At 40.7% G+C, this 23,621-nt stretch overlaps 1 protein-coding gene across 18 annotated transcripts in view; it reads left to right on the forward strand.

Annotated features, from left to right (window-relative positions):
- The first annotated feature begins 1,427 nt into the window (after positions 1-1,427).
- Positions 1,428-23,621, forward strand: part of ITSN2 (intersectin 2) — a 152,231-nt gene continuing 130,037 nt past the window's right edge. For 6 of the 18 annotated variants that reach the window (XM_063790063.1, XM_063790066.1, XM_024354239.3 and 3 more), the window contains exon 1: positions 1,442-1,945. The gene's annotated coding sequence lies outside the window, so the exon portion shown is untranslated. The other 12 variants (XM_024354234.3, XM_024354236.3, XM_024354241.3 and 9 more) reach the window with 7 other exon arrangements.

A 23,621-nucleotide genomic window follows, 5' to 3' on the forward strand; every position in this document is an offset into this window, starting at 1 on the left:
GATGCCAGGGGTTATTTGATCTACACAGATCAAATCAAGGGATATGAGTTTTGGACCCCAGACCAGCCCTCAACCTGCTTCTAAAAGCCAAAAGAAATCCTGGGTCTTGGCCGGGCGTGGTGGCTCATGCCAATCCCAGCACTTTGGGAGGATGAGGCGGGCGGATCACCTGAGGTCAGGAGTTTGAGACCAGCCTGGCCAACATGGTGAAACCAGTCAGTGTCTACTAAAAATACAAAAATTAGCCGGGCGTGGTGGCAAGTGCCTGTAATCCCAGGTACTTGGAAGGCTGAGGCAGGAGAATTGCTTGAACCTGGGAGGCGGAGGTTGCAGTGAGCACGGATCTCACAGATTGCGCCACTGCACTCCAGCCTGGGCAACGGAGTGAGAGTCTGTCTCAGGAAAAAAAAAAAAAAAAAAAAAAAAAAAAAAAAAGGAAAGAAATCTTGGGTCTTATATCCAAAAATCCTGAGTCTTACATTTGGTTACTTTTTTTTTTTTTTTTTTTTTTGAGACAGAGTTTCGCTCTTGTCGCCCAGGCTGGAGTACAGTGGTGCAATCTCTGCTCACTGCAACCTCCGCCTCCCAGGTTCAAGCGATTCCCTGCCTCAGCCTTCGGAGTAGCTGGGACTACAGGCGCCCGCCACCACGCCCAGCTAATTTTTGTATTTTTAGAAGAGGCGGGGTTTCACCATGTTGGCCAGACTGGTCTCCAACTCCTGACCTCAGATGATCCACCTGCCTCGGCCTCCCAAAGTGCCGGGGTTACAAGCGTGAGCCACTGTGCCAGGCCGACATTTGGTTACGTTCATTAGGAAACACTAACTCCTCCCTCACCCCAATCAAAAGAAAGCCTTTCCCCTTGAAGAAGCTTCTTGTCAAGGGCAAACCTTGGGATACGGTGGCGACTTGAGTTGAATTCTGGTCTTTTGTGAGGAGACCAGGAACCGGGAGGAGAGAAAAGAGACAAATTCTGAGTAGGAGCTTCGCCTGTCCCTTGGCGAGGGGTGGGGAGGAAAGTTTAGCTTCGTCGTGCTATGCTCTATGGGGACAGAGTCTTCCTACTGCTCGGCGGAGTGTGGAGTGTGACTAGCGTAGAGGGTGCTCCTCGTGGGCGCTCCGCGTGTGTTATGGAGGAGGGCGAGGAATGGTAAATGGATGACCGAGGGTATGGTTAAGTCCTCCAGGTCCCTGAGAAGGGTTCAAGAGGCCTGTAACAGACCCATGGGCAAGGGTGGGATCAACCTCCTTCCCACCTTCCACCCCCCAATTCCCAGAGAATTCGTTCCCCCAGATCAGTGGAGAAAACTTCGGCGAGTGAGAAGGTTCCAGGGAGAACCCCTTGGGGGGTGCAACAGGGATGTGGCAGGCACTGCTTGGGACTTTCCAAAACCCCGGGGTCTGCCGTGGCAGGAAAAGCACCACCCAAGCTCAGCATGTCACCTCGGGGAGGAGGAGCCAGGTGGGTCTGTGCAACTCCAGGAAGGGCTGCCAGGTCTGGGGCTTCGGGGCCTCCCCGAGGGCAGAGAGGAGCGCTTCGGACCCGACCGACTCGGAGCAGACCTTCAGGGTTCAATGCCCCGGAACTCCTGGGGCGAGGAGCCACGCCCGGGCAGTTTCGGGCTCCGGAGGGTGGGGAGTCGGTGCCCGGCAGCGGGCGGGCCGTCAGCTGCCCGGCCCGGCGCCTACCTCCCCGCCCCCCGGCTTCCTGCGGAGGCCGCGGCCGCCATGTTGTTGTGGGGCTGAGGCGGCGCCCGCGGAGCCCTGAGCCGCTGTGACGGGCTACGCAACAGGTTCGCGGGCGGCGGCCTGACGACCAAGCCAGCTGCAGTGGCGGCGACGGCGGCAGAGCAGGGTCTCCCCGCGCCTGCCCGCGCCCAGGCTGCCGGTGCTGAGGGACGCGGAGTCGCGCTGTGACGTGCGGGAGGCGCGGCGAGGGCGCCAGGTGGGTGAAGCCGCTAGCGGGGCTGCAGCAAGGCGCGGGGCAGGTGCGGGCGCCGCGCCCGCTGCCCGGAGGCTCTGCGGGTCGGGCTGAGGCGGCTGTGCGCTCCGCACGATGGGGACGGGTCCTCGGGAGTACGGGCGGCCCCCGAGCTAGGCCCCTGGCGGGCTCGGCCGTGCGGGGCGGAAACCTCCGGCCCCGGGTTCCTTCCTCTGCTGCCGGGCCGGGACAGACGCCGAGGGGGCCTGGGCTGGGCTGCCCCTTCCTTGCGGCCGAGCCCGGGTCCCTGGCCGCGGCCTCGTCTGGCAGGTGGCGGACGCCGGCGAGGGTCGGGGGTGGCGTGGCCCCCTCGCTTTCGGGGTGTGAGCAGAAGAGAGCTCTGGGGGCACCCGCACGCCTCCTCGGGGACCCATTTTATTTTCGCGGAGTTGGTTTTCCTTCCTGGCAAGGGTTGGTGCCGAATGTCAGGTGAGCCGCATCCCGGTGCGTCAAAGTAGCCCGAGTCACGAGAGGACAGTGGGCGGATGCTTGGCGTCCACCGCTCGCGTTCCTCCGGAGTTGGAAATGTTAAATTTACCTTCTGCGTTATTGACTTCCAGAGTATACAGGAAGCACCGAGAGATGTAATCTCTCAGGCCAGATAAAGTTTATTTGTGTATTTATTTATTTATTTTTAAAGACGTCTGCATATGCATAGTGAGTGGGTAAACCGAGGCTGAAACTGCAGATGGCTTTGCATTCTATAGAAAGATGCTCCTTTCGGACTTACTAATTATGCGCCTTGTCGCTCCAGAATTACCAATGGCAAGTGTGCTTTATTTGAAACTTGTATTAATACTGAAATAGGAATATTTTTTGATGGAGCCAACCCCTTTACGATAGGAATTAAAGTTAGCATAGAAATGACTTGCTTTGCTCCATGCTTCTAGTTTGTCTCACTAGTGTTTGCTTGCTTACTCAGAAATAGGCAAGGTGTGACTTGAAATTTTACGTTGTTAGTGAGCTCAGTTTAGGTAGCATAGCTCTTGTAGTTTAAAGCTTCTTAAGCGTTTCGAAAAATTGCGTCTCTCCCTGTGCTGGTTTGCTATATTGTTAATCAGTGATAAAACCTAAAAGCTACCTAGAAACATCGCATAAAACATTTACACGAATTAATAATGACGTCCTTCCAAATTTAAAGATACTGACAACTTTGATGTGTTTTCCTTTAGCTTTTTTTGGCTGTGCCTGTGACTCTCTTGTAATTTCAAAAGTAAATAAAGTGGATGTATTTTATGTTTTTGAAAACGTGGAAAAAATGTGCATTGCTGCTATTTTGATGTAATATTAATAAGCAGTTGAAAAGCTTGCATTTTTTCACCCTTCCATGCATTGATAACTATTCCCTGTGCCCACCTTTGTAATGAAAGGTAAACTCGTCCAAGAAAACTTGACCTGTACAGAATTACTAAGCAGGGAGTTACCATTGTTCAGTACATCTCAAGGCTAAAATCTTGATCTCTCCTGAATATGAGGAGGTGTGTTAGGCATGTTTTGGGGATTGGATTAATAGTGTTAAAAAATTTGTATTTTCACAAAAATAGCATGTACCCATCACCCAAACTCAGCAGCTTTCAAGAAGCTTTTCTTTTTTCTTTCTTATTTTAAAAAATCATTTAACCTTATGTAGTTAGTATATCTTTTTTAAAAAGTAGAAAATTTCTTATGTAACCTTAGGATTTTTAGTTTTAATGTAGAGTTTCACAAATTTCCATCTTTAGTAAGACAAAAGGATCACATATTGGCTGTCTCCTTCAACTATACTTTCTTCAGTATAAAATATGTTTACCATGGTTGTCATTTATCGAGCACGTAACTGCATGTTAGACTCTATGCTAAGTGTTCTACATAATCATTTAAAGCTCACTAAGGCCCTAGGAGTAATTATTATCCTCCCATCAAAAAGGTAAGTGAAATGTTAACCTGAAGTTTGACTACTTTAGGTCTCTGAGCTAGTAAGTACAATAGCCAGGTTTCAAACCAAGATCCTTTTAACTTCAGCACCTGTGCCTTATCTGGTAGAGTCATCTTGGTTCATACATTTAAAAAAGAGTTATCTATGTGCCGGGTGCCCTGGCTCATGCCTGTAATCCCAGCACTTTGGGAGGCCGAGGAGGGCGGATCACCAGGTCAGGAGTTTGAGACTGACCAATAAGGTGAAATCCTGTCTCTACTAAAAAATACAAAAAATTAGCCTGGCATGGTGGCGTGCGCCTGTAGTCCCAGGTACTCAGGAGGCTGAGGCAGGAGAATCGTTGAACCCGGGAGGCGGAGGTTGCAGTGAACCGAGATCGCACCACTGCACTCCAGCCTAGGCGACAGAGTGAGACTCCGTCTCAAACAAAAAAAAGAAAAAAAAAGTTATATCAGCATTCAGTAAAAAATATGTGTTGAGTGAATGAGTGAAAGTACGTATTAGTCCATTAAGTAGCATTTTTACATATTGTATTTACTTGTAAAACATTTATATTAACAAGTTCCAGAAATGATTCAGAATAAACGAGTTACATTACCAAAAATGTGATATATTTATTACCATCTAACGGTGCATTTTCTTTTTCTTTTTTTGGATTCAAGTTTTTTTAGTACCTTTTTTATTTATGGAAAAAATTTGTGAAAAAACTTTTTGAAGAAAGGCAGACTTTCTTGTGTGCCGATTTTTTTTTATTTCTTACAAAAAAAACAGGATATATGTGCAGAACGTACAGGTTTGTTACATAGGTATATGTGCACCGTGGTGGTTTGCTGCACCTATTCACCCATCCTCTAAGTCCCCTTCCCTCATTTCCCCCCCACCAACCGGTCCTGGTGTGTGTTGTTCCCCTCTCTGTGTCCATGTGTTCTCAATGTTCAACTCCCACTTATGAGTGAGAACATAGGGTGTTTGATTTTCTGTTCCTGTGTTAGTTTGCTGAGGATGATGGCTTCCAGTTTCGTCCATGTCCCTGCAAAGGACATGATCTCATTCCTTTTTATGGCTGCATAGTATTCCATGGTGTATGTATATCACATTTTCTTTATCCAGTCTATCATTGACGGGCATTTGGGTTGGTTTGGTGTCTTTGCTATTGTAAATAGTGCTGTAGTAAACATACGTGTGCATGTGTCTTTATAGTAGAATGATTTCTATTCCTTTGGGTATATACCCATTAATGAGATTACTGGGTCAGATGATATTTCTGGTTCTAGATCCTTGAGGAATTGCCATACTATCTTCCACTATGGTTGAACCAATTTACATTCCCAGCAACAATGTAAAAGCGTTCCATTTTGCCACAGACTTGCCAGCATCTATTGTTTCCTGACTTTTTAATAATCACCATTCTGACTGGCATGAAATGGTATCTCATTGTTTTTTTTTTTTGCTTTTGAGACGGAGTCTCACTCTTGTTGCCCAGTCTGGAGTGCAATGGCGCGATCCCAACTCACTGCAACCTCCGCCTCCTGGGTTCAAGTGATTCTTCTGCCTCAGCCTCCTGAGTAGCTGGGATTACAGACGCCTGCCACCACGCCCTGCCAATTTTTGTCTTTTTAGTAGAGACATGTTGGCCAGGCTGGTCTAGAACTCCCAACCTCAGATGAGCCACCCGCCTTGGCCTCCCAAAGTGCTGGGATTACAGGCTTGAGCCACTGCACCCGGCCATCATTGTGGTTTTGATTTGCAGTTCTCTGATGATCAGTGATGTTGAGCCTTTTTTCATGTTTGTTGGCCTCAAAAATGTCTTCTTTTGAGAAGTGTCTATTCATATCCTTTGCCCACTTTTTGGTGGGGTTTTTTTTTTTTTCTTGTAGATATGTTTAAGTTCCTTGTAAATTCTGGATATTAGACCTTTGTCAGATGGATAGATTGCAAAAATTTTCTCCCATTCTGTGGGTTGCCTGTTCACTCTGATGATAGTTTCTTTTTTTCTTTTTTTTTTTTTTTTTTGAGACAGAGTCTTGCTCTGTCTCCCAGGCTGGAGTGCCGTGGTGCGATCTTGGCTCACCACAATCTCTGCCTACCAGGTTCACCTCCCAAGTAGCTGGGATTATAGGCATGTGCCACCACGTCCAGCTATTTTTTTTTTTTTTTTGAGATGGAGTCTCGCTCTTGTCCCCCAGGCTGGAGTGCAATGGTGCGATCTTGGCTCACTGCAACCTCAGCCTCCGGGGTTCAAGTGTGATTCTCCTGCCTCAGCCTCCCGAGTAGCTGGGATTACAGGTGCCTGCCACCATGCCCAGCTAATTTTTGTATTTTTAGTAGAGATGGGGTTTCACCATGTCCAGGCTGGTCTCAAATTCCTGACCTCAGGTGATCCACCCGCCTCGGCCTCCCAAAGTACTGGGATTACAGATGTGAGCCACCATGCCTGGCCTTTTTGTGATTTTTTTAAAATAGAGACAGGGTTTCACCATGCAGGCCAGGCTGGTCTGGAATTCCTGACCTCAGGTGATCCTCCCACCTCGGCCTCCTATAGTGCTGGGATTATAGGCATGAGCCACTGCACCCAGCCTGATGATAGTTTCTTTTGCTGTGCAGAAGCTCTTTAGTTTAATTAGATCCTATTTGTCAATTTTGGCTTTTGTTGCAATTGCTTTTGGCATTTTTGTCATGAAGTCTTTGCCCATGCCTATGTCCTGAATGGTATTGCCTAGGTTTTCTTCTAGGGTTTTATGGTTTTGGATTTTATATTTAAGTCTTTAATTCATCTCAAGTTAATTTTTGTATAAGGTGTAAGGAAGCGGTCCAGTTTCAGTTTTCTGCATATGGCTAGCCAATTTTCCCAGCACCATTTACAGAATAAGAGATCCTTTCCCCATTGCTTGTTTTTGTCTTGTTTGTTGAAGATCAGATGGTTGTAGATGTGTGGTGTTATTTCTGAGGTCTCTGTTCTGCTCCATTGGCTTATATGTCTGTTTTGGTACCAGTGCCATGCTGTTTTGGTTACTGTGTGCTGATTTTAAAGACAGGATTCCAAGTGTGAAGTAGAAAAATAAGAATGTTTATAATTAATTCTGTAAGTGGATAGATCTAAAGTTGAAGGTACATCAGAAATACTGTATTTTTTACTTGAGTTCATTTTTTGGATTTTGTAACATCCTACAGCTGTGGAGCGCAGAAACTAATGTTAGAGTTCTCTTGGGTAAAGTGTGAATATAGGTATTCTTGAGGAGGAGGAACTGAACTGGTCTTAAAGGATATGAGAGCAAAGAGGAAGTGGGAGAGGAAGGGAGGAAACTGAACAGAATTAGGACAGTTAATAGATCAAGAAATATGTATTTTCACAGCTCCAAGAGGGCAGCATATTTCATTTGCAGAATGTATAGTATTGTTTCAAAAGGTTCACTTAAAATATAATTTCATAGATACATCAGGACATTAAATGATTTATTTACTTGTGGAGCTATTCAGCAGTGGATTATGGCAGACATTTAGTGGATTAGGGGACTATTACCAGACGGTAAACATTTGTTTTGTTTAACTAACTGTTTCATATTTTTTAGATCATTTTCTTCACGAGTGCGTATTCATTTTAGATAAAGTATATGTGATTTTAATAAAAATTTCATTTATTTTCATCATAACCATAGAGGATAAGAGTACAGCCTCTGAAGTTAGACCTGCTTCCAGCTCTGACACCAAATAACTGTATAATCTTGGGCAAGTTACTTTAATTCTCTTCAGCTTCTGTTTCCTTATGTGTAAAATGGGGAAATATTAGCTAGTTCCTAGTGTTGTTATATGTAATATAAAGTGCTTAGCACAGTGACTTCTGCTTAGTGTAAGTGCCTAATGTTACCTGTTGTTTTAACTTGGTTCAGTGAGAAATTTCAAACTAACCTAACATAGTTCTTATTTTGGTCTTTGTTTTACACTGTGACTGGAAAGGAAATTAGCCTTTTGCCCTTAATTTTTAATCTTACCATAGGAATAATCTATATAAGAAGGCTGAAAAGTAGGGTAGAACAGACCCACAATCCCACTGGGCTCAATTTCCAAATTTGTTTTTAACATTCTCAAGGGGCCTATGAAAATGTTTAGTGAAGCCTTCTTTAAAGTGTCGTTTATCTTGGGCCAGCCCCACAGTTGGTGATGGCCCTGGGCCTGAGACCCTTCCAGGATGGGCCTGGTGATGGTATCAGTGATAATGAGGTAACCATGATAACATGTAACAACTTGTAGTGTAGGGCTTGGCACTTAGTAAATATTGATGATTGGTGGCTGCTGTTTTAATTTTCATAATAAATATGCACATTTATATCAAAATGTAAGTTTTAAATTGTAAGAACATAAGCAGTTTCCATGTTATTATGTGGTCTAACTGAACTTGATCACAAAATAGCTTTATTGAGATTTAATTCACATATCATATGAATTTGATTTTAAGTGGAAGCATGATACTTGGCTTAGTATATTCCTTTATTTTTGGACATTCATTTTTAGTTTTTTTCAATGATTACTAATGCTGCCATATCTTTGTAATTAAAGCATTTCCCACATTTACTGTTATTTCCTTATGACAGATTCCCAGAAGTGAAATTATTGCTTTATAGGATATGAATGTTGGTGGGACTCTTGATATATGTTTTCACTGTGCCTTCTGAAGAGTGATACCAATACGTATTCCCATGGGCTGTACCTGCAAGCACCCTATTTAATTCACCTTTGCTAGCCCTGGGTATTGGCCAGTGTTTTGTTTTGTTTTGTCTTTGAGACAGGGTCTGGCTCTCTTGCCCAGGCTGGAGTGCGGTGGCGGGATCTCAGCTCACTGCCATCTCAGCTCACTGCAACTTCCTTCTCCTGGGCTCAAGCCATCCTCCCACCTCAGCCTCCCGCTGGGACCAACTAATTTTTTTGTAGTTTTTATTGAGGCAGGTTTACACCATGTTTCCCAGGCTGGCTTCAAACTCCTGAGTTCAGACGATTCGCCCCCACTCAGCCTCCCAAAGTGCTGGGATTACAGGCATGAGCCACTGTGGGTAGCCTCGTTTTCTTAATTATTAGTGATGTTAACATTTATTAACTACTTTTATTTCTTCTGTTTCTTCTTTTGTAGATTATTTATTTGAGGTCTTAGTGTTTTCGTTATCTATTTTAATAGCCCTATGTACATTAAAAATATTAACTGCTTATCATGTGTTGTGATTTTTCCCCATTTACCTTTTAAGTTTGTTTTCAAGGAAGTTTTAAATATTTGTTATATAGATGATATAGAATCTGCTTATTCTTTCTTTTGTTTTCTTGTATGGCTTCAAAACTTAAAAGTTGTCTTTGTTTCAAAGAGGTGATGTTTTACTTGAAAGTGAAGCATCTGTCTGAATTTCTTTCCCTGTGTACTTTTTTTCATGTAAAGTAAATAGTTTTGCTGTAATATTTAGTTCTGATATGAGACAGATGACAATAGGCTAAATATTATCAGCCCCCCTTGGACCCCTTATAGGAATGCAGGCTGAGTCACAAGCTATTCTTAGGTATTTTTATCCCCCTTTGTGTGGGTGAATTGTCTTGTTCAGAGTTGTTGACTATTCTTCAAAAATTGGTTTGATTTAAATCTTCAATAGAATTTGAGTACTAACCACTTCAGTATTAGTTTGCTATTCCTGTCCTTTTATGTCTCCTGGCTTATTGGTTGATTTTTTTGAAGGCTAAACTCAATATTTATAAAAATCTGAGCTTATAATTTGTGTTTAAAAATCTAAACTGAGGTTGCTAAATTGCAGAACTAGAATTAAGAACTAAGTTTGTATAGAGAAGTTATCCTCTTTGAGGCTTTTAGGTCTTAATGCTTTGTATATTCGGGACCCTAAGCCTCTAGATAGAAATGATAACTTTTTTCTCGAATATTGATTAAAGTGAGAAAAACATGTCCTTTTATTAATAATTGGTACAACTCTAATTTGTTTCAGTAAAACAAATTAGATTAGTGATTAGTGATTGTGATTACAACTAAAAGTTGATTAGTGATTATAATTAAAATAATGTTGAAATAATTGTTGTAATAATCATCATTTATGGACACCTTCTATGTGCCAGATGTTTTCCAGACATGACATCTAAGCCTTTAAATAACCTGGCATTTAGGTACGATTACAGTAGTACTTTGCTTATCTGCAAGGAATACATTCCAAAACCCCTAGTGGTTGCCTGAAACCATGGATGGTACAGAAACCTATACACACTATGTTTTTCCCTATATATACATACCTATGATAAAGTTTAATTTATAAATTAGGCACAGTAAGAGATTAATAATAATAAAATTGAACAATTATAACAATATACTGTTAACAATTTCACAGATATAAGATTTGTTCTTACTGTAGATCTTAGCAACCTCAGCATACAATTTTTTCCCTTCTATATTAAGTTGAGAACTTTCACCTTTTCACTTGAAGGAAGTGGCTTCTCCTTGGCATATCCGAATTGCCAGCCTCACTACTCTTGCACTTTGGGGTCATTATTAAGTAAAATAAGGGTTACTTGAACACAAGCACTGTGATACTGTGACAGTCGGTCTGATAACTGAGACAGCTACTAAGTGACTAATGGGCAGGCAGCATAGACACAGTGGATACACCCTGGACAAAGGGATGGTTTTCATCCTGGTTGGGACAGAGGCGGGCAATGCAGGATTTTACCATGCTACTCAGGATGGTGCACAATTAAAAATTTATGAATTGTTTATTTCTGGAATTATCCATTTTGTATTTTGAGACCATGGTTGACCACAGGTAACTGAAACTTCAGAAAGTGAAACTGCAGATAAGGGGGTCTACTGTATCCACATTATTTGGTTAGGAAATTGAAGCTATGTCATGTGCAAGTCCACAAAGCTAGGAAGTACTTGCACTGGGATTCAAACTCAAGTTGCTGGGTTTGTCTTCTGTGCAGTTGAAAGAATGCTAACCTGTGCTTATTAAAGAATATTTTAGTGCCTACCATGTGACTGACTGCTGGGCACTAGGTATATGAAGTTAAAGAGCCATTCAGGAGCTCACAGTCTAATAGAAGCGGGGCAGGCGTGAAAACAAAAGTAACAATACTAGCTGGTATGTAGTTTAATGAGATAATACAAGACAAAATGGGACTGTGGCAAAGGAAGCTATTATTAGTGGAAGTGTCACTCAGAAGGCAGGTAGTTCCACAGGTGCAAAGAGCGGGGGCATGGGAATAAGATCAAATGGAGGTGGAGGTGGGGAGGTTGAAATACCTGGTAGGGTAGGCGGAAGATAGAGCCTAAAACACCTTGTATGTCACGTGAATAGATTTTTTAAAAACAGCTTTATTGAGATACATATTATAACATTTTCATCATTCTTAAAGGAACCTCCTATACCCAATGGCAGTCACTTTCCATCTCCCTCAACACCCCTAGCTCTAGGTAGCCACTAGTCTACTTTCTGTGTCTATGAAATTGCCTATCCTAGACATTTCATATAAATGGAATTATACAATATATGGTCTTTTGTGACTCACTTCTTTTACTTACCATAGTGTTTTCAAGATTCATCAATGTTATAGCATAGATCAGTACTTCATTCCTTTTTATGGCCAAATAATATTTTATGGATTATATGGATATACCACATTTTGTTTATTGTTTATTCATTCATCCATCTGTAGTTGATGGACGTTTGCTTCCACTCGGTTGCTTCTACTTTTTGGCTATTGTGAATAATGCTGCTGTGAGCATTTGTGTACAGGTTTTGGGACATGTTTTTATTTATCTTGGGTTCATACTGAGGGGTGGAATTGCTGACTTAACATGGTAACCTATGTTTAACATTTTGAGGAAATTCTGAATTGTTTTCCAAAGCAGTTGATCTATTTTATATTCCCACCAGCGATGTATGTGGGTTCCAGTTTAGGAGGTTAATTTTATACTATTGGTGAGCCATTACTCAGAATCACAGTGGAAAAATTGTTGAAAATTATTGGCTTAGATTAATGCTTCCTCAGTATGGTCCAAGACACTCACTAGATCAGAAGCTTTTCCTAATGGATCATGAACCAGAAATACAAGTCGTCTCCTCAGTTCTCAGGGGCTATTGTTATTCCATTCCCATAACCTCTGATATTTATGTATTAGAATAGGCTACCTACCAATAATCTGAGTTACTAAGGATTACTGAAATTTAGTATTCACAACTAAAATTAGCTGGTTTCTAGAACTTACCGAGGGCTCTAGTTTAGTTTTCTTCTAAGAAATCTGTCAGCTATACCATGCTTTGGCAGCACTAGAAAATTAGTACTATGCATGCCCACACTCAGAAGATATTTTCACTACATCAGTGGTGTTGTCTCAAATTGGCTGTGGTTCCAGTTGCTGTTATTTTTGGATTAATACAATTGTAGAATTAATGTTACATTTAAATTTTTGTGGACTGTTTTGCCCTTGTGTACTTGTTACATTGCTACAATTCTTCATTAGGGAGTTATTTTTGCACTAGAAAATGGGAGGAGGTAGGTAGGCTGGATCTCTTGTCCTACTTAGGTGGGTGATGGTTAGAATAGTTTGGGAATGAGGCTGCTGCTCGGCCTATGGAGTAGCCATTCTTTTATTCCTTTAAAAAATAGTTTGGGAATGAGTGGATTACATAATTGGAAGGGTCTTTCCCACTTCATTATCTTTTTTTAAGAATGAGGGTTTGTGTATGTTATCATTAAACATTTAAGCTATGGAACACATGAATTGTCTGAAAGTCTACAGTTGGCTTTGGAGGTGTGAAACCTTCAGAATTATGTGCCAGATTTTGTACATTTGTGTTTTTCCAGGGAGAACAACCATAGGTTTTATCAGATTAAAATAAAAAAGTCTATGACCACTCAAATTAAAGAATTCAGGTTGATGAAAAGAATTTGTAAATTTGTGGTTTGAAATATTTGGGGGAAGTGAGACCTTGCTTTGGTTAGGTGGTGTTGTGAGTGAAGGATGTTTTCTGGGTATGCTATTGGTTTTAGTGTAACAAATTCCATGTTACAATATCTCTATTTTATTTTTTCCTGGTAATTTTTTTCCCTGTTAGATTTTGGAGTTTGCTTTAAAAAAATTCTCATTGCATATTGATGATGATGATAATGATGATGATGATGATTATTGTTGTTGCTGTAGAGACAGAATCTCACTATGTTGCTCAGACTGGTCTCAAACTCCTGAGCTCAAGCTGTCATCCTGCCTTGGCCTCCAACAGTGCTGGGATTACAGGGGTGAGCCACTGCAACTGGCCCACATTTATTATTATTTTATGTTTGCTTTCTTGGATGATTGTTTTGATATTATATTCAAAAGTGCTATTTTTTTTGCAGCGATAGTATACTTTATTTGTAGTAATTGAAGTATATTGGTAATTTTTTAAAAAACTTCAAATTGGCTTGATAGCATGGGAAAATGGACGAATGCTTTTCTGCCCGTTAGCTGCTACTTTGAATTTCTTTACTCTTTTATTCTGTTAGCCTTTTGGTTGAGATCTGAAACTACCAATCACAGATAAAAGTTATTCCCATGCAGGCCCTTATGGGGTATGGCATCAGCTTAGATGCCAGGCTCTGTCTGCCCCTGCAATAGGGTGTGTTTGTTGTAGTGTACTTTTCCTCTTTAGTTTTTAGCACTGGATGTGGCATGACTGGATTTGAGATGAAATGGTAATTTCAGTTAAATGCTTTTAGTAAAAGAGACTTGTTATTTATTATTGTTTATAATAGACTGAAAAATAGACAAGGGCTGCCGGGTGCTGTGGCTCATGCCTGTAATCCTAGCACTTTGGGAAGCTGAGGCGGGTGGATCACTTGAGGTCAGGAGTTCGATACCAGCCTGGCCAACATGGTGAAACTTTGTCTCTACTAAAATGTCTCTACAAAAAGTACAAAAAATTAGTTGGGCATGGTGGCAGGCACCTGTAATCCCAGCTACTTGGGAGGCTGAGGCAGGAGAATCGCTTGAACCCAGAAGGTGGAGGTTGCAGTGAGCTGATATCACGCCTCTGCACTCCAGCTTGGGCAAAAAAAAAAAAAAAAAAAAAAATCATAGTATTTGAAAAACTAGTTATAAGTTTACCATAGCCTTCTCTTTACTGAAGAGTAAGATCTTTACTGAGATCTTAGTATTTGTTTTTCACTTTTAATTTTTATTTATTTTTATAGATATAGGGTCTCACTGTTGTCCAGCTGGAGTTCAGTCTCATGTTCATAGCTCACTGTAATCTCGAACTCTTGGGTTCAAGTGATCCTCCCACCTCAGTCTCCTGAGTAGCTAGGACTATAGATGCACACCACCCATCACACCCAGCTAATTTTAAAATTATTGGTAAAAATAGGGTCTCACTATGTTCCTAGGCTGGTCTTGAACTCCCAGCCTCGAATGATTCTCCCGCGTTGGCCTCCCAAAAGCGCTAGGATTACAAATATTAGCCACCGTGTTTAGCCTTATCTGTTTTTAGTTGTTTAACATTTTGGTATATGTGGTTCATGTAAGATTAAAAAAAAAAAGAAAACCCAAATTTACATTCATATTCTACAATTTTTTTTTTGAGATGACATTTCGCTCTTATTGCCCAGGGTGGAGTGCAATGGTGCGATCTCAGCTCACCGCAACCTACGCCTTCTGGGTTCAAGCGATTTTCCTGCCTCAGCCTACCGAGTAGCCGGGATTACAGGCATGTGCCACCACGCATGGCTAATTTTGTATTTTTAGCAGGGACGGGGTTTCTCCTTGTTGGTCAGGCTGGTCTCGAACTCCCGACCTCAGGTGATCCACCTGCTTCAGCCTCCCAAAGGGTTGGGATTACGGGCGTGAGCCCCAGTGCCTGGCCTACAATTTGTATTTTTTTTTAAATTAAGTTATATAATAAACATATCCTATCTCCTATAGCCTTGAAGTTGTCATTTGTAATAGGTAAATAATATTCTGAGTGAATGTAACTTTAATTTTTTGCTTCTTTCTCTATTTTTGGATAAATTAGCTTATTTGTATTTTTTCTAATATTGGTAAAACTGTACTATGCATCCTTGCAATCTATTTTTGTTCTTTAGATTTTTTCTTAAGATAAATTTCTGCTGGTTGCAGTGGCTCACGCCTGTAATCCTAGCACTTTGGGAGGCTGAGGTCGGCAGATCACAAGGTCAGGAGTTCAAGACCAGCCTGGCCAATATGGTGAAACCCTGTCTCTACTAGTACAAAAAAAAGTAGCTGAGCGTGGTGGCGGGTGCCCGTAGTAGCAGCTACTCGGGAGGCTGAGGTAGGAGAATCACTTGAAACCGGGAGGTGGAGGTTGCAGTGAGCCGAGATCGTGCCACTGCACTCCAGCCTAGGTGACAGAGCGAGACTCCATCTCAAAAAAAAAAAAAAAAAAAAAGATAAATTTCCATGTGGATCAAGTGGGTATTTTGTTTTTAATGAATGTGGTCAAAATTAGAGGCACATATTTACCTATACTCTTCTACTTCTGAGGTATTTGCTTTTTATAAAATTGATAGGCTTAATTATTTTTTAAACAGTTTTAAATTTACAGAAAAATGGAGCAAATAGAACAGAGTTCCCATATATCCCTTCATGTACCCCACACATAGTTTCCACTATTATTAATATCTTATATCAGTATGGTACATATGTTAGGAATAATGAACAATACTGATTGTATTATGATTAACTGAAGTCTATGCATTATTTCAGTTACCTTAGTTTTTATTTAATATCCTTGTTCTGTTCCAGGTCACCACATTACATTTAGCTGTCATGACTCCTTAGGCTCCTCTTAGTTGTGACAGTTCCTTAGACTTTCCTTGTTTTTGATGACTTTGACAGTTTTGAGAGGTTACTGGACAGATATTGTAGGAGATATATAAATATATTGTAGGTATATTGGAATTTGATGATTTGTCATGCTTGGACTAAGTTAGTGAATTTTTAGGAGGAAGATGACAAAGGCAAAATGATACTTTCATCTTATCAAGAGCACATACTGTCTGCATACTTTATGACTGTTGATGTTGACCTTGACCAGCTGGCTAAAGTAGTGTTTGTCAAGTTTTTCCTCTCTACAGTTAATCCCCCACCCTCCTTTCTGTGCTATACTCTACGTAGCCTTCTGCCTTTCCATCTTTATGGGCTGGGATACAGTCTTAGAGGTCATATAGATAAGAAGGGTAGACACTGCTAGACATCGCAAGTGGTGGTGGTAGAAGGGTAGCGCAAACAATTTGGACTCATATCCATTTCTTCACTCCAAAATAAAATCCACGTAGATCAAATATATACATAAAACCCTTCAATCATAGAGGTACTAGAATAAAATATAGGACAATTTTCTGGTATAAGACCTGGTATGAGACAGGCCTTTCTTTGTATGACAAGACACTCACTAGTCATAAAAGAAAGACCAACAAATTTAAATTGGTATAATGAAAGATGCCCTAAAATTAAAAGACAAGCTACATTAAAAGCATTTATAGCATATGTTACAGGTAAAAGCTTACTATTAATATAATATCTATTATTGTAATGCATAGAAAAAGATCCATGGATACAGGTCATGTTGTTAACAACACTGGGTATTTTAAGAGACTGATGGGGAAGGATAGTCAAAAGAATTGGCTTTATTTGTATGTTTTAAGTTTTTACAATGAGAATATTAATGTATTATGTGTCTATTAAAAATAAATTTTGATCTATCCATCCTGTTGAATATTATGTAGAATTGAATGTGGTATTTCTGATGGGTATTATCTTAGAAGAAGGTTTAGACAATGTAAAATACGTATGGGTATATATACGTTTATATAATATGTAAAAATAGGCTGTGAGAATGTACTTCAGTGGCTGATATGGTTATCTTGGAGATGGTACTGTGAGTGAGGTAATAAAGAATGACTGTCATGTTTTGCTCTTCATAATTGTACATTATTTGAAGCCTTTGCTTTTAAATTATTTGTACAGTAAAAATAAAAATATAGGGGAAAAAAGGCTGAAATGGGGGAAATCTGAGCTCTCACATATAAAGATCCTATAGAACCACACTATCCCATACAGTAGCCTTTAACATGTGGTTAATCAGCACTTGAAATGTGGCTAGTTCTATATTGAGAAGTATTCTAAGTGTATAATAAGTGTAAAAGCTGGAGTTTGAAGACAGTACAAAAATGTAAAATGTCGTAAGAATTTTTATACTGATCATATGTTGAGATGATAATATTTAGATATGAACTAATTAAAATATATTAATACAGATTTTACCCATTTATTTTTACTTTTTATTTTTTTTTTGAAATGTAGTCTCACTCTATTATCCAGGCTGGAATGCACTGGCGCAATCTGGGCCCACTGCAACCTCTGCCTCTCAGATTCAAGCGATTGTCCTGCCTTAGCTTCCTGCGTAGCTGAGATTACAGGTGCCCGCCACTACGCCCAGCTAATTTTTATATTTTTAGTAGAGATGGAGTTTTACCATGTTGGACAGGCTGGTCTCGAACTCCTGACCTCAGGTGATCCACCTGCCTCAGCTTCCCAAAGTGCTGGGATTACAGGCGTGAGCCACTGCACCTGGCCTAATTTTACTTTTTAAAATGTGGCTACTAGAACATTTAAAATTACATTATGTAGTTTGTGTTGCATTTCCATTGAACAGCATGCTATAGAAAATGGGCAAAATAAATGAATAGGCAATTCATAGGAGAAATATACATGATATATGAAAAATGCGGAGTTCCTTAATGATCAGAGAAATGAAAATTTAGAAAAAATTTGCCTCTCAGGTTGGCAATACATAAAATAATTGTTCATACCAAATATTGGCAAGATTATACAGAAACAAGTTCACACCAATGGGAATATAAAATGGTACTATTAATAAATTTTGGAAAGCAACTTGATACCCATTAATTCTACTTCTAGAGGTATTGTCCTACCTAAATACTCAGTGTATATATGAGGATGTTCAAAGTAGTATGGTTTGTTAAGCAAAAAACTGGAAACCGTCTTAATGTCCACCAGTGGAAGATAGCTTAATTTCTGATACATCCATATAATAAAATGCTGTACACCTATTTAAAAGGATATGATTGATGTATTATATATTGCTATGGAAGGATATCTGTAATATGTGTAATGAAAATAATAGAATATTAATTGGCTAGCATAATTTTATTTGGGTTTGAAAAATAACATGTTTGTTTATATATGCATAAAATAAATCTGGAAAAACAAATACCAAACTGTTAACTGTGGTAATCAGGACTGGGTCTTCAGGTTCACCCCTCCTCCCCTGTCTGTGGAGTCTGCTTAGTAAGTTTTTCATGTTTGAGATTTTTGTGGAGCATGTGCTTATAAATTACATTTATTTGGAGAGGAAAGCTTAGTTAAGGGAAATAATGTTTGTGGAAAATTGCTTAGAGGAAATGGAGTATATTACTGGTATAGGTACTCTAAAATGTCTTTTGAATTAAGTCAGAGTTAGAGGGTTGTGTCTCTAAACCCCATCTTATTGGTATTATGCTATCAGCCTGTATTGAGAGACTTTATAGGTAAAGTCCAATTTAGGCTGTTTGGTATTATCTATTAAAATTAGAATGTTCATACTCTCTAACCTGCTACTTCCACTTCTGGAATTTATCTTTGGAAGCACATATCTGTCCACAGACCTATATTTACACACATGTATGAAGAATGTTTATTGTAGCATTAATTGTAACATTTGTTAAAATGAATGAACATGAAGGGAAACATTCTAGGGAGTGGTTACAGTACAAGCAAAAGCAGAGTAACTAGTGTGGTCTGGAAAAATAGAAGATTACTTATTCACTGTGAAAAATTGGTAACATGAAAAAAGCAGAACAATGAAGTATGACTTCATTTGTGTAAAAGTGGTATTTGCTAGTGTATAAATAGGAAATATCCGGAACAATCTATTCAAAACTGCTAATGATTGTTTTCTTGGTAATGGACTTTCACTTTCTATTATATATATATTTTTTAATGTTTAATTTTTCAGGTTGTTTTAAGGATCTTATGCTAATTGACATTTGTATCAGCTAGGCATTAACATTGTACTTATTTTTGTATCTATTGTTATGGTTCCTTGCATTGTTGTTAGCCTTTCACTTTTTTTTTTTTTTTTTTTTGAGATGGGGTCTCACTCTGTTACTCAGGCTGGAGTACAGTGGCACGATCTTGACTCACTGCAACCTCCATCTTACAGACTCAAGCAGTCCTCCCTCCTCAGCCTCCTGAGTACTTGGGACCACAGGCACATGCCACCTCGCCTGGCTAATTTTTTTTATTTTTGGTAGAGAGGGGTTTCACTGTGTTGCCCAGGCTGGTCTTGAACTCCTGAGCTCAAGGTGATCCACTTGCCTCGGCCTCCCAAGTGCTAGGATTACAGGCATGAGCCACTGTGCCAGGCCAGCCCTTCACTATTTCATGTGAGTAAGTAATCTATTTTTCCAGACCACACTAGTTACTCTGCTTTTGCAGAGTAACCTCTGCCTAGAATGTTTTCCTTCACATTCATTCATTTTAACAAATGTTTTGATGTGTAGGGCCTAAGCTGATTTGAATGCAAGCTGAAATGCACATATCTGGTTGAGTCATGGGAACTGACTTGCATGTGTCTTTCTCTTTTATGGCTTGAAGAGGAGAGAAATTTGTGCTTAGACACTTGAGGGCCTACGAGATCAAGGAGTCTGTCCTTAGCTCTGCCCTTTGGACTGTTGTCTGAGCCTAAAGAAGAGAGACAAAGAAAGCTTGCATTGGGAGGCTGAGGTGGGAGGATCACTTGAGCTTAGGAGTTTGAGACCAGCCTGGGCAACATAGGGAGACTGCACCTCTATAAGAAATTTTAAAAATTAGCCGGGCTTGGCAGCGTGCTCTTGTGGTCCCAGCCGCTTGAAAAGCTGAGGTGGGAGAATCACGTGAGCCTGGGAGGTCGAGGCTGCAGTGCACCGTGATTATGCCACTGCACTCCAGCCTTGGCAACATTGACTGTCTCAAAAAGATTATATATCTCTAAAAGAAAAGAAAAATGGTAGAAGAAAATCTGTACCTTCTCAACTGCTCTTTCTTCTGCTTCTAAACTTATGTATGCCTTTGTTCATTCTTACTCCCCTTCCTGAACTTCATTCTCAGAGACAGAAATATCTGTCCCAGGTTCTAACTTCGTGTTCTAGAGCTGTCTACTACTTCTTTTTCTGGCCCTAACTTCCATTAGGTAACTTCTCTTCCATCTCCTTTTTGTAAATTAAATCTTTTTTTTTTTTTTTTGTCTAAAAATAGTTTTGTTCTGTCACCTAAAAACTAAAGCCTTATAATAACTCTGCCTCCCTTTCTTAAATCTTACCTTTTTTCCTATGTATTTTTTGAGAGGAAATCTTGCTCTGTCGCCCAGGCTGGAGGGCAGTGGTGCGATCTTGGCTCCCTGCAACCTCCACCTCCCAGGTTCAAGCTATTCTCCCGCCTCACAGGCACTCACCACCATGCCCGGCGCATTTTTGTATTTTTAATAGAGACAGGGTTTCACCATGTTGACCATGAGACCGGTCTCCTGACTTCATGTCATCTGCCTGCCTCAGCCTCCCAAAGTGCTCGGATTATAGGTGTGAGCCACCACACCCAGGCTCTTCCCCTTATTTTAAACATTTATTGCCTAATCTACTTCAATTTGGCTTCTATAGCCATCACTGTGCTAGAACTACACTCACTCCAGATTGCCAACACTAATAGCTGAGTCTTAACTTCTGTGACAATACCATTTTCTCCTTGAAACTCTTAACTCTGTACCCCGATTTCTCGTGTTTCTGAACCTCTGTTTCTGACTATTCTTGTCTCTTTTTCCTTATACATGATTTCCCTGGATAATGTCATTCACCCACATGATTACAACTACTCCCAATCCCTAATGACTACGAAATCTGGGTTTCTAGATAGAGTGTTCACTATCTCTTGGACACTTCCATCTAGATGTCTTTGTAGGTGGATCAGATTAGGTGTGCTCAAAATTGAACATTTTGTTGTTCATCCCTCAAATCTAATATCTAGATTCCTACTTTCTTAGAGCTTCTATCTTGGTTAATATTACTGCTCTACAGTCACCCAAGATAGAAACCCATCTGTGATGCTCCTCTTTCATCTTCCACATTTAGCTGACCAGAAAATCCTGTCTATTCTACCTTTGAAATACCTCTTCTCCATTGCTCAAGTTCAAGTTCTCACTGCCTGGACTATGCCAGTCACTTCATAATTGGTGTGTTTGTCTCAAGACTCAAAATCCAGTTTGTTCCTATACTGCTTGTCAGAGTTGTCTTCCTCTCCTCTTAAAAGACCAGTCTTCTTATATATTTTTTTATATGTACTTTCCCTGGATAATGTAATTCACTGACATTACAAGTATTCCCAATCTCTGATAACTACCAAATGTGGGTCTCTAACTAGAACATATACTATATGTGTGTGTGTGTGTGTTTTTTTTCCTTTTTTGAGAACACAGGATCTATAATGACACAACTTATAGACCAAATGCTGAACAAAAGAGACACAACGGGCTACATAATTCCATTCATATGAAGTACCTTAGCAGACAGAACGAATCTATGGTATTAGAAGTTGGGATCATGTTTCCCTGGTGGGACAGAGGCTGGAAGGGAGCATGAGGGGACTTTGGGGGACTGCGACGATTTTGACTTTCTTCATCTTGATGCTGGGTAAACAAGTACATTCAACTTTTTTTTTTTTTTTTTGAGATGGAATTTCGTTCTGTCACCCAGGCTGGAGTGCAGTGACGTGATCTCAGCTCGCTGTAACCTCCACCTCCCGGGTTCAAGCGATTCTCCTGCCTCAGCCTCCCAAGTAGCTGGGACTACAAGCGTGTGCCACCATGCCTGGCTAATTTTTGTATTTTTAGTAGAGATGGGGTTTTACCATCTTGGCCAGGGTGGTCTCAAGCTCCTGACCTCAGGTAATCTGCTGCCTCGGCCTCCCAAAGTGTTGGGATTTCAGGCGTGAGCCACCGCGCCCTGCCAAGTACATTCAACTTTATACTGTGTTTTAAATACTGGCTCTCCATGACTTGCACAGCAATGTCCAAAATCAATAGCATGACTTACTGTTTGTCTTAAATTGTGTGATCTTGGTTACTTAATCTCTTTGGCTTCTACTTGTTTTTTTTTACATTATTTTATTTTAGAGACACTGTCTCACTTTGTTACCCAAGCTGGAGTGCAGTGGCATAATCATAGCTCATTGTAACCTTGAACTCCTGGGCTCAAATGATCCTTTCACCTCCTGAGTAGCTACTTCCTGAGTAGCTAGAACTACAGGTGTGTGCCACCATGCCCAACTAAGTTTTTAATTTTTTGTAGAGAGAGTCTCCCTGTGTTGCCCAGGCTAGTCTTGAGCTCCTGGGCTCAAGTGATCCTCCCACTGTGGCCTCCCAAAGTGCTGGGATTGCAGGCATGAGCCATGAACCATACCTGACCTATTTAGTTGTTTCTGAAATGAAGAGGATGGAATTCAGTGTGTTGTCATTTATCTTTAAGAAAAAATCAGATGAAATCTTACGGAGAAGCTTCAATATATAAAACACAAAAACAGAGCTAGTCTCACTAAAGTTGGTATCCCTTCCAACCTTCCCTCTTTCCTCCCTACCCCACCTCTGTTGTACCTCCTTGAAACTTTTAGAACTCCAAGGAGCGTAATTTGAAGACTACTGGGTTTCTAAAGGTTTAACTCTTTTTTTTTTTTTGAGACGGTGTCTCACTCTGTCGCTCAGCCTGGAGTGCAGTGGCGCAATCTCAGGTCACTGCAACCTTCGCCTTCCAAGTTCAAGTGACCCTCCCACCTCAGCTTCCTGAGTAGCTGGGACTACAGGCATGCACCGCCACACCCGGCTAATTTTTGTGTTTTTTGTAGAGATGGAGTTTCCTTGTGTAGCCCAGGACTCAAATGATCTGCCTGCCTTGGCCTCCTAAAGTGCTGGGATTACAGGTGTGAGCTACCACACCTGGCCTCTTGTACCTCTTAAGATGAAGTGACTTCTTTGAAATTACATCACTCTCAAATCGCACAGTTTTTGAATACGAGTAGGAGTGGTTTTGGTGTTACACTGGCTCTTGTGCTTTCCTTCTTTTAACTAGTCCTTCTCTCAGGCTCAGAAACTTCCTTTCTTTATAACAGAGCCTATCTGCACACTATACAATGTCATTCACTCCAAGGACACTTGGAGTTCACTCAGTTTGCCACCGACCTCATGTTAGATAATTCTTACACAAATATTACCTCCTTGATTACATGTACCTTACTTTGATTTACCTCTCAAGTAGTGTTCGTTCTGTTCTCTGGGTTCTCTTGGCATTCCCCAAATCCCTTTATTGTTTATTATTATTTTTGTAGAGTTGGGGTCTTGCTGTGTTGCCTGGGCTGGTCATGAACTTCTGGCCTCATCAATCCTCCTGCCTTAGTCTCTTGAGTTGTTGGGATTACAGGTGTGAGCCACTGCACCTGGCCAAGTCCCTTTATTATAATGACCATTCATGTTTGATGAATAAATGAATGGTAGAATGAAAGAATGAATGAATGCATAGATGGAGAATATATGTATTCTGTAAATTTCATCTTACTGCAGAAACTATAAAGTAGCAGGTAATTTTGCTCCAGCTCTTCTCATGTCGATGAAAAGA

The sequence above is a fragment of the Pan troglodytes genome, chromosome 12, assembly GCF_028858775.2.
Source record: "Pan troglodytes isolate AG18354 chromosome 12, NHGRI_mPanTro3-v2.0_pri, whole genome shotgun sequence".
Taxonomy (NCBI): domain Eukaryota; kingdom Metazoa; phylum Chordata; class Mammalia; order Primates; family Hominidae; genus Pan; species Pan troglodytes.